At 49.2% G+C, this 14,954-nt stretch overlaps 1 pseudogene; it reads left to right on the forward strand.

Annotated features, from left to right (window-relative positions):
• The first annotated feature begins 12,196 nt into the window (after positions 1-12,196).
• The window catches only part of LOC119358334, an 11,020-nt pseudogene continuing 8,262 nt past the window's right edge, over positions 12,197-14,954 (forward strand).

Below are 14,954 nucleotides of genomic sequence, written 5' to 3' on the forward strand. Positions count from 1 at the left end.
TGTTCCTCCTCCTCGATCGTCATGGCGGGAGGCTGTGACGGCGGCGACGCCAGGAAGGGAGAGGGCGTCGGCGTGAGGTCGCGTACCCGCGCGCTCTAGGCGGGCTCGGTGCGCGCACACGAGGCGCACTATGGGACACACGGGGCGGGCCACAAGCACGGTCGGCAAAAAAAAGTTTGCCGGCGCATGTCGTGCTTGTCCTGAAACCATGTGTCCCAAAGGGGTGAGTCAACGTCGTACCTGCGGTCGGCGAGGTACTGGCGCGGAATCCAGGCGCGACGACAAGCAATCTTCTAGAGGCGGGCACGGCCACTCGCCAAGATGGGGGAATGGGCACCGGATCCGGGCTCAGATGCCACCCATTGGGGAGGTGTTGGAGATGCTCTTACTTGCTAAATGACCACTAGGCAACCATCTTCTTTTAATCCTCCACCATAGCCGGCTCTAGCAGCTCTTCGTGCGGGTCCATGCGGCAGTAGAAGCGAAAGTGGCAGGAATTAGTGTGGAGAGCGGCAACAATCATAGCCAAGAGGGTGGATAAAGAGGGGTTGGCGGGGAAGCAGAGTGGACCGCTCCAAATATTTGGGCTTTGCCTCGGTTTTTCGTGAGCCGAGGGTGTCGAAATCCTACGTGATAGATGTCTGATCTCCCACAAAGCTCCCCTGATTTTCTTCCGGTTTACGAGAAAACGGAAGCGTGGACCGGTCCGCAGGCTAATAGGGACCCGTTGGATGGCTTGCAACATACGGACAATTCAATCCAGACATTTGCAGACGATTTAAGGGTCCGCATTAGGGATGCTCATAAATATTAACATTCACTTATGCATAGATGGTTTCTGACTTGGTGGACCAGGCCGGGTAGCTCAACAGGTATGCTAGAGATTTGTGAGACATGTGTTATAGCTAGCGCTCGCTGAAACTACCGTACGTGATTTTTGAGATGGATCGATTTATCTAGTGTGAATTACAGCTTGCATCCGCTGTTGTTGGCATTTATTTTTTTTGCTCTTTCTCTATCTTTTCTTTTGGGCGTGACTGTGCTGCTTCCGCCCCAGCATCTATTTCTGTATGGTTTGGTTGGTTGCTTTGTATACAAAGCGAGGGAAACCCTTTTTCGATAATTACAGCTTGCAAATGTTAAACAATCTAGTTGCCGTACGTGCAAGCAGAGGGATGGCGATCTAACACTACACGAGCAATAGTAAACAGTTTCAGTGGGCAACGCCAAGCTTAGTGGTGTGTCCTTCCTGTGCCAAACGCCAGGAAGGATGGCGTTTCCATCTGGAGATTTGTGAGTGATGACCAGCCGCCATGAGGCTTGGCGTTTCGCCCTTCCACGTCAGCTGACCAGCTGGATGTGGACTAGGAAGCAAACGCCGGGAACTGTGGCGTCTTGCAATCCAGACGTCATAGAGGTTGGCGTGATCAAAAAAGGTCAAATACGAACTTTGTTTCAAAACGAGGTTATTTCCTAATTAAGTTTGGACAAAAGGGTTAGAACAGAAATTGTGTCCCTGCTACGGCGAGCGCAGACGGTCGGTTCAGTTCTGCGCCCGCAGCCGGTCAGCCGTCGACCACGTGTGGCCCGGAATTAGCAAGAGGAAGGAACGCCATGGTTGTCAGTAGCAGCCCGTGTACGGTTAACGGTTTGGTCACCACAGGCACAGACGCGGCTTCCTGTTGAGGAACCAGACTTTGTCGCGCCTTCCTCGTTCGGGCGGGCATGCACCGCCGCCTGCCTTTGGAACTCCGGCCGGTCGCCGCAGAAGAAAATCAGTCCAAAACCTCGCAACTTTTTTCCTCGGTTCAAGAGATCATGCTCGATCATCGCAGACCATTTCTGCCTTCCTCGGAAACGCGGGTGCATACATGATCGTGGTCAAGTCCAAGTGCGTGCGAGATCAGCGACCTACTAGAGGCAAGGATCAATCCTTGACATACACATGCATCAATCTAAGCCTTGAGAGGCAAGGATCTCGGTCAAAAAGGCGCACTAGAAGGACGACGACGACGTCTCTCACTCTCTCTCACCATGGAATGGAAGCGTGGTAATTAATTCCATCGTGCCATAAACCCTTCAGCTCTCACCCTCTTCGGTCGATTAAATAATCTGAATAAAAGTGTTGGAAGAAAACTCTGGTTGAACTGATGACGGATGCGTCAACGGACCAATCGGTGCGGGAACGGAGCCGGAGGAGACCATCCACCCACTCACTCACCGATGGATACATTTGTTGTTAACAATGTTCTGTGGACCAATCGCCCTACGGATCTGCAGAGTAGGCAGCAACTAATTAAAATGTGTGCTCATGGACCGTCGATGACGTGCTGCTAATGCAGTGGGGATGGAATATCTTTTTTGTAATTGCGACCGCAGTTAAGAATGCATTAGGTCGTAATTAGATGTTAGGACTCGTGAACGCAGTATACATCATGTGAGGAGTGCAACCGTGGGTAAACCGCACGATGGTGCAGTGCGTAATCAGCCGTGAAAAGCTGAAAGCTCTGATATTTTATGGTCAGTAAATAAAGTTGAGATTTTTCCGCTTTCGGCTCCATCAATCCATGGCTTTTGCTCCGTCGCTATAGCTGTCTGCTGTCGCGCTTTGGTGGTGAAGAGGAGAGGCGTGCACGCGTGGAGGTCTGGCGGACGCGACGGGGCCAGTGGCCAGTGGCCGGACGACCTTGCCGAGTCGTGTCGACGCTTGGAATTTTTCTCCAAGCATCGACCAGTGGAGTTGGAGTGTAGTGTTGTCGTCGACTGTCGCTGGCTCTCGCCAACAGTGTCCGGCCTTGCCTCATCATCGTTGCTACTACGTAACCCTAACCCAGCAAGCACTAGAGCCGCCACCAATGGCCGAAGGCAGGAGTGCGACTGTTGTTGAATACTTGGATTTGGATGCTACGTCATGGAATGGAACGCTTCTAGCTATTTCCCTTTGACGGCTATCTTGACACAAGAAGAACACTGCTCCAGGAGCACAATCCGTAACCTTTTCGCGGCATGGAAAGGCCGTCGACGTACTCATGGCACCCCGCCCAGTACGTACCCATCTGCTCTGCTTGGAGAGTCTCAAGTTCGAGCTGTCCGTTCTCTGCCTAGAGAAATCAAGCTGGGTGGGTGGACGGGGTTAGCAGAATAATCAGAGAAGATTAGCATGATGCATATGCATGCGTCTAACGGACCAGGCGGTGCCGAAACAAACCAGCAGCCCACATCCACCCGCAGAATAGACTGATAGCTCATTGACGGGCACACTTGCTGTCAAGTGTTAACAATGGATGGTGCATGCAATTGTAGTGGAGATGGAATGCTATTGTATCCCACAGGCCACAGCTAACCACGTACGGCCCCGAACTTCACAGTACGAGCCCGCTGGGGAATCCGATGTACGGTTAACAGTTTGGTCGCATGTGCATGCAGTCAGTGAGGCAGGGGAATAATCCGCGTCACCACTCACCACCGACGCGGCTTCCTGTTAAGGAACCAGACTTGTTCTGTGTGGCGCGTTTTGGTCGTTCAAGCATACGCCGCTGCCTGCCTTTGAAACTCCGGGCGCCACAGAAGAATTCAGTCCAAAACCTCGCAACCCTTCTCCACGGTTGAACAGATCAAGCTCGATCACCGCAGACCAGACCATTTCCGCCTTCGTTGGGAAATGAAGTCCAAGTGCGTGCATGCCTGTTCAGCGACGATACATTCATCGTCGACACACACATGCATCAATCGTAACCTTGAGAGGCAAGGATCTCCGCCAAAACAGCAGCACTAGGACGACGACGTCTCTCACGCTATGAAAGCGTGATTCTTAGTTCCATGGTGCCATAAAACCGTTCAGCTCTCACGTTCTTCCGTCGTTAAATGGATTATAAATAGCCCATAGAAAGAGGTTCGAAGAAGAAAAATCTTGGTGAACCGGTGACGAAAGCGTCAATGGTCCGTACGGTGCGTGAACGGAGCTGGAGGAGTCCATCCACCCACGCACTGCCTCGATAGCTACATTTGGTGTTAACAATGGTGGGTCGACCAATCGCCGTGTGAATTTGCAGAGGTCCTGGTACGTAGAAGCAGCAGGCAAGAAGGAATTAAAATGTGATCATGGATCACGGATGACGTGCTACTAATGCAGTGGGGATGGAATATTTTTTGTTATGGCGATCCGCAGTTAACAATGCATTATCATCGCCAAAAAAACAATGCATCGGATGTTAGGACTCGTGAACGAACTAGCATATATAATCAAGTAGTGTGGTTTTAAAATTAAGCAGATATTATAGCAGTGAGGAGTGCAGCCGTGGGTAAACCGCGCGCACGGTGGTGTAGTGCGTAATCAGTCAAGCAAAAGTTGAAGGCTCTGAGATTTTATGGCCAGTGACAAAGGTTGATATGACTCTTTTTTTGGCCCTTTCGGTTGCATCCATCGCTTTTGCTCCGTCGCTGTATCTGGCTGCTGCTGTTGCGCGCTTGGTGGGGAAGGAGAGCCGTGCGCGCGTGGAGGTCTGGTCTGACGGGACGGATGACGCGCGACGGCGACGGCAGACGGCCGCAAACCTGGCCGGACGACTTTCCCGAGTCGTGTCGACTCGTGCTACGTACACGTCCTATCCAACATTTCCTACGTACAGCCACAGCGAAGTGCTGTCGGTTCTAGCTGGCTTTTCGTTGTAGTGTCCGGCATGCCTGATCATCATTGATACTACAATGACAGATGAGATAGTTAGCACGTAACCCAGCAATAGCTAATAGCAAGACTGCGACTGTTGTTGAATACTCTACTTGGATGCTACGTGATGGAATGGAACGCTTCTAGCTGGTTCCCCTTGGCGACTAGCCAGCGTTAGTGCAAGATAAGCTAAAACTACACTCTGCTTCAGTGCACGGCTCTCCGGATGGATCGAACGGCGCAGACCAGATCGATATTGCGGCGATTCACCGTGCGAATGCATCCATAGATCTCCAAAGATGAACACATATACATGTCTCCTTTTGGCCCGTGTTGCTGACGATCTGAGCAAGAGAATAATGCATGCGACTGGCGCATCTTTAGGATCCGGACGGGCTCCAAACCACCCTTTTCATTACTTTTTTTTTTTTGAAAAAAAGGATGACCCTTGGCCTCTGCATCCAGGAGATGCATGCGGTCAATTTATTGATTATTCTCGAGGACCTTACAAAGTAGTACAACAATATGTCTGAATCCGTTATCTTAGCAACATCTGCCACTACTTCAATCCATATGATAAAAGGGTGCAAGCTGGGCCAAATATCCAGACCTCTCACCTAAGCCTAACATCTAAAGCCGGAGGCCTCGACCGAGCCACATACTGGGTCCGGGGCATAAACCGGTCCGACATACTCACATGTGTCGCCGCCACCATCTTCCACTGGTCCATCTTCAGAGCAGATTGAGGTGCCAACCTTGACAGGTGCCTCTGTCACCGATGCCACCATGACGCCAAACGACGACCTCCACCTACGCGAGTCCATCTCCAAGCAACGGATGCAGATGCATGCTAGGACAGGGCCGCACCATCGCCGTCGGCCCACCACCCACAAGCGCCACACAGCCCCAAGGTTCCCAAAGCGGCGCCTCCAAGAATGGAACGGCGCCGTGAGTGCCTTCGCCGCCCAACAAAGTGAGGGCTTTCGCCCGAGAGACCTAGGGAAAGGGGAAGTGAGGGGATCAGTCCATACCGACGCCTTCAAGGAGGGGAACAACGCCCTCAGGCGTCGCCGTCGACGCGGCCGGCCATGGCCAACCAAGGATTTCTCCCGAACAAGATCCCCGCCACCAGCAGCGCCCCGTATACAGAACCGGAGATCCAAGGAAGCGTGGCCCGATGAGGCTGGCCCGCACGCCGAACAGAGGAGGAGGGGAGGCACCAGATCGCACGCACCGGCCCGTAGAAACTGTCGCCGGCCGCCAACGACCATCGGATCCCGCCGCCTGCACAGCCGGGACGCCAGATCCATCGCCCGCACGGCTGCTAGCCAGCCATGCCTTGCCAATAAAGCCGCCGCTCCAGATCCAAAATTCCCCACGCAGAGGCAGGGCAACCGAGGCAGAGTGCGTATCAATAAGCGCGTATCAACAACATGGGTGCCTTTCCTGGGTCGGCCGGGTACACTGTCACGGAAGATTTGGCAAGAGAACAAGAACGGTGCTCCGGGACCATAATCCGGGGCCTTTTAGCGGCATGGAAAGGCCGTCGCCGGCCGGCCGGGAAAACACTTCACTTCTAGCTTGGCTTGCGCGGCGCACCAACACAACAGCCCCTGTGGCTTTGTGCCGATCTGCTCAGATATATAGGAGAGTCTCAAACTCGGAGCTGTCCGTTATCTTCATAGAGAAATCAGGGTGGGTGGGTGGGCGGGGTTTGAAGCATAATCCAAAAGGATTAGCATGATGCATACAGACCAGCAGCCCACATCCACCCACAGACTGATAGCTCACTGACGGCCACACATGCTGTTAACAGTTGATGGTGCATGCAGTTGTAGTGGAGATAAGATGTTATTGTAACCCCGCAGTTAACAATGCATCCGGTCATGATCAGACGTTAAGTATGGATCTGAAATTAAGCCAACGTAGCAGTGACGGTTGGAACATGGCCACGAATCTGTGACGTGATGTTGCTCTATCTAGCGCCTAATCAATCAATCTCTATCAACTTTGAGCGTAAAATAATGGGAGAGAAGTAGCGGGGAGACGTGCATACGTGCGTCAACTGTCCATGAGGTGCGAGCACAAAGCAGGAGTCCATCCACACACTGATCGATCGATAGCTACACCCAGCTGGCGAGCAACGGAGGAAACTAAATAAATACTCATTGGCAGCATAGCTAATCCAAGTTCTCATGTGTTGATGATGGATGGTAGTAGCACCAACCGACGGAGGGTCGACCAATCGCCGTGCGGATTTGCACGCCCCGAGGAACTGAATTAACAAATGAAAAGGCGTTGATGCTGACATGCAATTGTCGTAGTGGAGACGGAATATCAAGACCCACGGTTAACAATATATTACTCCCTTCGGTCCTTTTTAGTTCACATGTGAGGTTTGTCTGAAATCAAACCTCGTAAACTTTGACCGAATTTACAGAGAAAAATACCAACATTCAGAATATGAAAATCAACAACATTAGATGCGTCATGACTTTAGTTTTTATATTGTATAAATTTAGTATTGTAGATATTAATATTTTTTCATATAAACATCGTCAAACTTTATGAAGTTTGACTTCAGGCAATTCTTATACGCGGAGTAAAAATGACCGGAGAGAGTACTAGGTCCTAATCAGATGTTAGGGCTAGTGAACAAGCTTCATGTCAAGCTGGGCTTAAATAAAATATCATGCGGAGTTAACAGCCGAGGATTGCAACCGTCGTCCAACGTGATGCCGAACATGATCGCCGGCGCGGAGGTAGATAGATAGTTGCTCGTGTCGTCCACTCCTGGTTACTGAGGGCCTAGCTAGAGCCGTGCGCGCATGGAGATGGAAGCAGAAGAAAACGGAACATGGATTGGCCGCGTTTGCATCATCATGGAATAGCTGAAAGAAAATTAGTAGCGGTGATGCATGCAAAAACAACGGCCCACACGATGTGCGAACACGAAGCAATCGTCCATTTGCGCACAGTAATTAACTAGTGGTAAATCAAGTTAACTGGTGCAGGGTTTGTTCATGTCCATCAGCGTGTATTGAAATGGAACATGTATTGGCCAATTTGTCCGCATTTGCATCATGGAAAAAATGTGCACATCTTTCCTTCTTTGTTGGCCTCCTTATTAGGAACCCAACTTTCGGATATTGCTTTCTGAGCCCGTGCTCAGATGATCCTAAAATCAGGGTTGTCCAATAGGATGGGGATCTGTGCCGCCCATGGTATTTTCTCTCGTATATCATAGCTATCGTAGTAAAAAAGACCAGGTTGCAGGCGCATTAAATATGACAGCAGCTCGTCCTGTACAGGCGGAACAGCTAATCCGCCCACGGCTCAGCCAATATCCTATCCAGATTGAGCCGTCTCCGTCAGTCGCATGCACGCGCAAACAAACCACTGGCTGGCAGAGATAGAGCGTTCGTCCTCCAAACAGATTCTATGTTACGGAGTGTTGTGTATTCTAATCCAGGATGGCAAAGCAGAAAAACTTTTTACGCTTATATATACAAGAAACTGGGGTTGACAATCGGAAAGCATCACATACACATTGGCATCACACTTTTTAATGCACTCCCGAATTCTTCCTTGCGTCAGGACGGACACCACACAGAGAACTGAAAGAAGAGTGCTCTGCCCGCGTACACCATTGCTTTGATCCTCCCCAACGGATTCAACTTCCTCGACATCATACATTATGTCAGATCCGTCGTCCACATCCGAGTCACCACCATCATCGTCAGCCAACGCTCCGGTGCCTGGATCGTCCTCGCTGAAACCTTCTTCCAGGGATGCATCTTCTATCTTGTCGTCCCGCTCCTGCTTGAAGATCATAACCGGGCGGGGTTCCAGTTGTACCACCTCCCACTGAAAATGCAAGGAGTTCTGTAGCCGTCTCCGAAGTGTAGTTGTCCACGACCTGTACCATTGCGTCAACGGAATGACCTGCTTACTCCCTGAACCAGAAGAGACTAAGCAGAGTCCACGTACAGACGTACTTGCACGGCCTTATCCTCGCGTTCATCGCAGCCATCCATCGTCTCATCATCGTAGTTTGTGGTTCACAACCTTGTGGAATTCAGATCTGAACTCATTCTTCTTTGTGTACAAAGGACCTAGGCACTCCTTAGCCTTTTTGAGTGTCTGGATACAGTTGCTGATTGGCACCTCCATAGCTCTGTTCAGATATGCAAAGTTTGACAATCACTAGTCAGCATGGGAAAATTTATGCAAAATTAATGATACCAACATACTACATACAGTTATGAACCTGTGAGGATTGTTTTCGGGGCTCGGCCACCAATCATGGAAAGGAACTTAGTGAATGCCCATTTGAAACTTTCGATCTGCTTGTCCCTCATTAGAACCCCTACCAAAATAATGCACTGGAAATGGTTGTTCACCCCAACAAATGCCCGAATGGCATGTCGTACAGATTCGTCCTGTGCGTCGTGTCAAAAGTGACTACATCACCAAATTACCGGTACTGCATGCGACTGTTCCCATTTGTCCACATCAAATTCTTGATCTTGCTCGGGCTTCAATAACTCGACATGTAGTGTATGGGTCACCAGCAACAATATGGGCGAAAACAACCAAAGTTGTCCTCACATCATCATCTGCCTGCTCATGACTAATCTTCCACATATGTTCCGCAAAGTACTCTTTGAGAATGGTACTTTCTCAACAGATCCGAAGAGACTGCAAATGATGTTGTACAATTTTCAATCTGCCAAGTTCAGGTTTGATCACACTTTTCATGGGCTCATCCGTGAATTTCCAAAGAGACTGTTCCAACGCACTCATTCTCAATGCACACGGAGTTCTGTCTGGTGGTGCACTGCCCAGCCACAACCTGAAATTAGCACGGAACAAATTCATTTTCCAAACATAATGAACATCTGTATAACCAGACGACATGTATTTATACAGAGGAAATATCGTACACACAACATTGTTATCGACGCTAACAATTGCATGAATGATCCATTCTATCGGGCAAATGCCTCGCACTTTAAACATAGAGTGTGGAAGCAGTTGCTGCTTGCAACTGACGCACAGCTTAAATCGATAAAAACAGACTCTGGTGCTTCCAGGTTCACACTCCCGGTGGATTGCGCAGAACGCACTAGATAAGTTGGCAGGGTTGGACAAGAACTCTGCAGGTACACGTGAAGATGACAGTCCGTATGGAGTCATTCGGAGACGCTGCTGTGGAATGATTTGATGACCCCAAAATTTGGAAGAAAGCTGCCCAGAAACAAGCTGCTCAAGGTGCATTATGGTGTCTTAAGTGCCTTGGTCATGTGAAATTATCCTGGATGTGCTCAATTAGGTTGCCTGATTGAACTTGTGAAATAATCCTAGATATGAGAAATATCAAGTTGTCAGCTGATGCGTATGCATGACTGAACCAGTTTCTCCGTGTCAGCTCTATAAACCCTCTGTATTAGCAAACCTGTTCGTGTTATCATGGAGGAAAGAGCACCCTTCGTGTACGCTATTTGTTTTCCGGTCACAATGCTATTGTTTTATACTGACGATGTTGCCTACAGGCCCTTCGCCGGCGCCACCGCCGCCGCCGCCGCCGCCTTCATGCTGCGCCCAGCCTGACCCAACATTGGAATCCGCCGGCATAGCAGTTTGGGCATGACGGCGCGGTAGCGGCACGAGGGACACCGGACCTGAGTGGGAACCTGCAAATCTATGCCCAGTCACCAGTGATGGCGGCGTGCGAGTGGGGGGATCACCAAAATCGTGGACCGAGATCTCCTCCCACAAAGAAAACAAGCAATCCAAACTCCAAAGACGAACAAACACAGGGAAACTCACCGGTCCAGGGGTTCCATCAGCAACTCCAGCCCGTAGCCACACCGCCGGAACAAGTAGAAGCCGCCGCCGACAGCACGGGACCGAGGTTTCTCGAATCAGTCGTGGATCTCAGTCGTGGACTACCGTCCTGGACCACGGCTCGAATTACTCGACGCGTTCTGGTCCACGGCTCAAGACGGCGCTCCGACGGAGAGACGTCCCACGCTACAAAAATGGCCCACCCATGGGCACTATTGCGGTCCGTATACCACGAGTATCCCTAATATTCTAGGGCCCTGCTCTGATGCGTCAGACTGAATTTTTACGATCCCAACGCATGAACCAGCGATGACGATTTCGAGAGCATCTAGGCCCGAGCACCAAATCGCCCTGTCCCCCAACTTTGTACTACCTGATGACGCCGAAATTTATGACAGAATAAAAACACTTGTCCAAAATCTCGGCCGCATCGCAATCCAAAATCTTGATGAAGAGATATGGTCGGAACCATTTCCGCGTTTCAGGAAGGCCTACGTAGCATGTATCAATATCATCAGTCATGTCCAGCCGACGCGGCAACCTGCGGGAGAACCTAACCTAACCCAAGTGACGTGAGTGCTTAAGCAAGAACCGTCGCCGGGGAGGGGAAATGAAAAAGAAATGATGTTGATTCGTCCTTGCCTACCTTGTGAGCCAAGGACGGGGAGATTATCGCCGTCAAAAAGATGGTACTAGAACTGTAGGTGGCTACATACCACGAATCTATGTCGAAATCTTTTGCTCTAGCTAGCGTATAGGCACGCACGAAGCCATGAAGGCACCAATACGATACCTAGCTGGATCCATCTCCTCTGGTCCCAGCTTTGAACTCCTCGGTTCTTTGCCTATAGAGAGACCAAGGCGAAGGTTTGTATAATAATGATGGAACGGGAATTAGTGTGACCATGCATGCAAAAACAAGGGTCCATGAGAGAACAATCTACCAGGCATTGCAACCACGAATTATCGTGGAGAAATATATACTTCCTTCGTCTCAAAATAAGTGTCTTAACCTTCGTACAACTTTGCACTAAATTTAGTATAAAATTGAGAAACTTATTTTCAAACAGAAAGAGTAGTAATTAACCAGCTCTAAATTCTCATGCGGCGGGCACACTACCGGCAACAATGGAGGGTAGGCCAACTACAGTGCGGATTTTGCATGCCCCGGGCGTACGTATTATGAACTGATTAACTAATTAAAAGGTGTTGACGGATGACGTGCAACTGCAGTGGGGATGGAATTTTGTTAGCTTATAGCACGGGGTTAACAATGCATTTGGTCATGGTACGACATGTCAATGAAGGTAGTATGTCAAACTGGAGATTATAAAATTCAGTAGATATAACAGTGAGGAGTGCGACGATACAAGTAGCTTATAGTGAAGACTAAAGAGATAGAGGATACAAGTAGAACCGTGTGCGGCTGGTCTTACTTACTAACAAGAGGTAAAAGCACATCAGGTATCCCAACTTGTATGAAATATGACGATTTAGTTTTAAACTTGCAAAATGCAACTTAACCATACTCCAACTTGCACTGGATGTGATTATTCAGTCCCCGGCCTATCATAGCGCGACAAGTGTCAGCCAGTTGGCCCGACAGATCGTTGCCTGCATTTTTATAAAAAAAAACCTGCGTCTTGTCTAATTAATCCCCGCTAGAAATCTGTCTGAAATCACCCCATCACCAACTTCCGCCCGCTCGCAGATGCTGACCCCGACGCCGCCACCGAGCTCTGTTTCCTCGCCGCGCGCTCCAAGGCCGAGGTTGTCGACATGCTGTGCAAGCACACCTACTTCGACGAGCTCGCCCAGAGCAAGCACGCCTTCGCCGCGTCGGGCGCGCTCTCGGCGCCCACCACCTCTCACGCTGGGCACGGTTCGCCCCCTCCCCCGCCGCCGCGCGCGAGCACCTCTTCGGCAAGACGGTCACGCCCAGCGACGTGGGCAAGCTGAACAGGTTGGTGATACCGAAGTAGCACGTCGAGAAGCACTTCCCGCTCCAACTCCCGATCACGGGCGGCGAGAGCAAGGGCTTGCTTCTGAATTTCGAGGACGGCGCCGGCAAGGTGTGGCGGTTCCGCTACTCGTACTGGAACAACAGCCAGAGCTACGTCCTCACCAAGGGCTGGAGCCGCTTTGTGAAGGAGAAGGGCCTTGGAGCAGGCGACGTCGTCAGGTTCTACCGCTCCGCCGTCGGCAGTACTGGCGAAGGCACCAAGTGTTAGAAAATAAACTGTGACGCGTGTGAGTCCGTGGTCACCAGCGTGTGCGCGTGTGTATGTCTAGGTCTACACTGGACACAGGTGCATGGCTGCGTGGGTGCTCGAGTTCGAGCCGCAGTCCATTGGCGTCATGCGCGCGCAGAGCTAGCTAGTTAGGCTGCTTGTAATGGGTAGTATCATATACTAGTATCATGCATATGATACTAGTGTATGATACTATCTCCTTAATGCATAGTATCATATATTATTATCATGTAGTACTCTATTTATTGTCATGCATGACACATAGTAGCATAGCATTTATTATGATACAGTATCATGATATGATACTCAACCCTCTCTTTCTTCATTTAAATCTATGACACCTCATCAAAATTGTCTAATTGACATGCATGATACTAGCTATGATATTATTACGACCAGCCTTAGTTGGATACGTCGTGCGCGCGGCCATATCAAACTAGTTAGTTAATGTATAGCGTGCATGCAATAGTCAGTTAGTGCATGCATGTAGATATCCGTTGGTTGCCAGCCGAGACGTACGCGTACGAGCGCGCATCGTGGGTGCTGGCGAGTGCGGATCGCGCGCAGCGGCCAGAGTGGGGCGCGGCATCGGCGGGTGAGCACTCGTGTATAAACTTCCCCCACCTAGTGTATTATAACGTACTAACGTGGTCTGTGCCAAACAGTTTGTGCTGAAGAAAATAGTAGGCCGTGCGAGTGGCTGAGGCGCCGTTTGTGCGCCATGGCGTTTGTCGCCGGAAACACTTTGTGTCCATCGTGTGTCTCTTTGTTCTTCTTCCTCCCACCTTCATACATTAGTAGAAATCAGGACTACGGTCCAGATCAGGTCAGCCCATTAGTCCCGGTTCAGTCTAGAACCGGGGACCAATGTGAGCATTGGTCCCGGTTCGTGAGCTCAGGGGGCCGGCCGGGCCACGTGGGCCATTGATCCCGGTTCATCTGGACCTTTTGGTCCCGGTTGATGGGATGAGCCGGGACCAATGGGCCTCGCTCCTGGCCCACCACCATTAGTCGCGGTTGGTGGCTTGAACCGGGACCAAAGGCTCCCCTTTAGTCCCGGCTCATGTCACCAACCGGGACCAATGATACCATCCCAACTTTCAATTTTTTCAGAGTTCATTTTAAATGCTTTTCAATTTCAGGGTCATTTAGCTCAAAGAATGAATTAATAGCAAACAGAATGAAATACAAAACTTTTATGAAAATAAAAATAATTAATTAAAATATTATGTTATGATCAACTCAAATAAAACTATAATATTTTTCAATAGCAAAAAGAATATAATTTTTGTGACCTAAAATCAAACTATAAGTATTTAATTGTAAGTATAAATAAAAAATAAATAGCAAAAAAAAAATTCTATTTTTATAGTAAAGTTATTCATAAACTAGTGATTCACACAAATTTTAAAAAATACAAATTTAAACTATTCAAAATTTGAAAACTAATGGCACTAACAGAAAGTTTATAATTTTTGTGACCTAAAATCAAAAAGAAATCACTAAAAAACTATAAGTTTTTAGTTATAAGTATAAATAAAAAATAAATAGAAAAAATTCTATTTTTATAGTAAAGTTATTCATAAACTAGTGATTCACACAAATTTTTAAAAATTCAAATTTAAACTATTCAAAATTTAAAACTAATGGCACTAACAGAAAGTTTATAATTTTTGTGACCTAAAAGCAAAAAGAAATCACTAAAAAACTATAAGTATTTAGTTTTAAGTAGAAATAAAAAAATAAAAAACCAAAAAAATGTAGAAATAAAAAAGAAAAAACCAAAAAAATGCCACCTACTGGGCCTCCACGGCCTGAATAGGACTAGAAACCCTACATGGGCCAGGATTCAAGCCCGCAGAAGGCCCAATAGGCCCACAGATAGCAAGTTTAGGCCCGAAGGCCCAAGAGGGGAGGCACACCAGCGCTTATAAACAAGTGCCGACGCCCTTCAGCTAGCGAGATAGGACTAAACTTTTGGACGCGGGGCAGCACAAGGCCATTGGTCCCGGTTGGTGGCAGCAACCGGGACTAAAGAGGGCATTGGTCCCGGTTCGTGGCACCAACCGTGACCAATGCCCCCCCTTTAGTCCCGGTTGGTGCCACCAACCGGGACCAAAGGCCGCTGCTTCCCGCCCTTTGGACTGCTGAAAATTGGCCTTTGGTCCCGGTTGGTGGCACCAACC

This window comes from Triticum dicoccoides, chromosome 2A (genome assembly GCF_002162155.2).
Source record: "Triticum dicoccoides isolate Atlit2015 ecotype Zavitan chromosome 2A, WEW_v2.0, whole genome shotgun sequence".
Lineage (NCBI taxonomy): Eukaryota > Viridiplantae > Streptophyta > Magnoliopsida > Poales > Poaceae > Triticum > Triticum dicoccoides.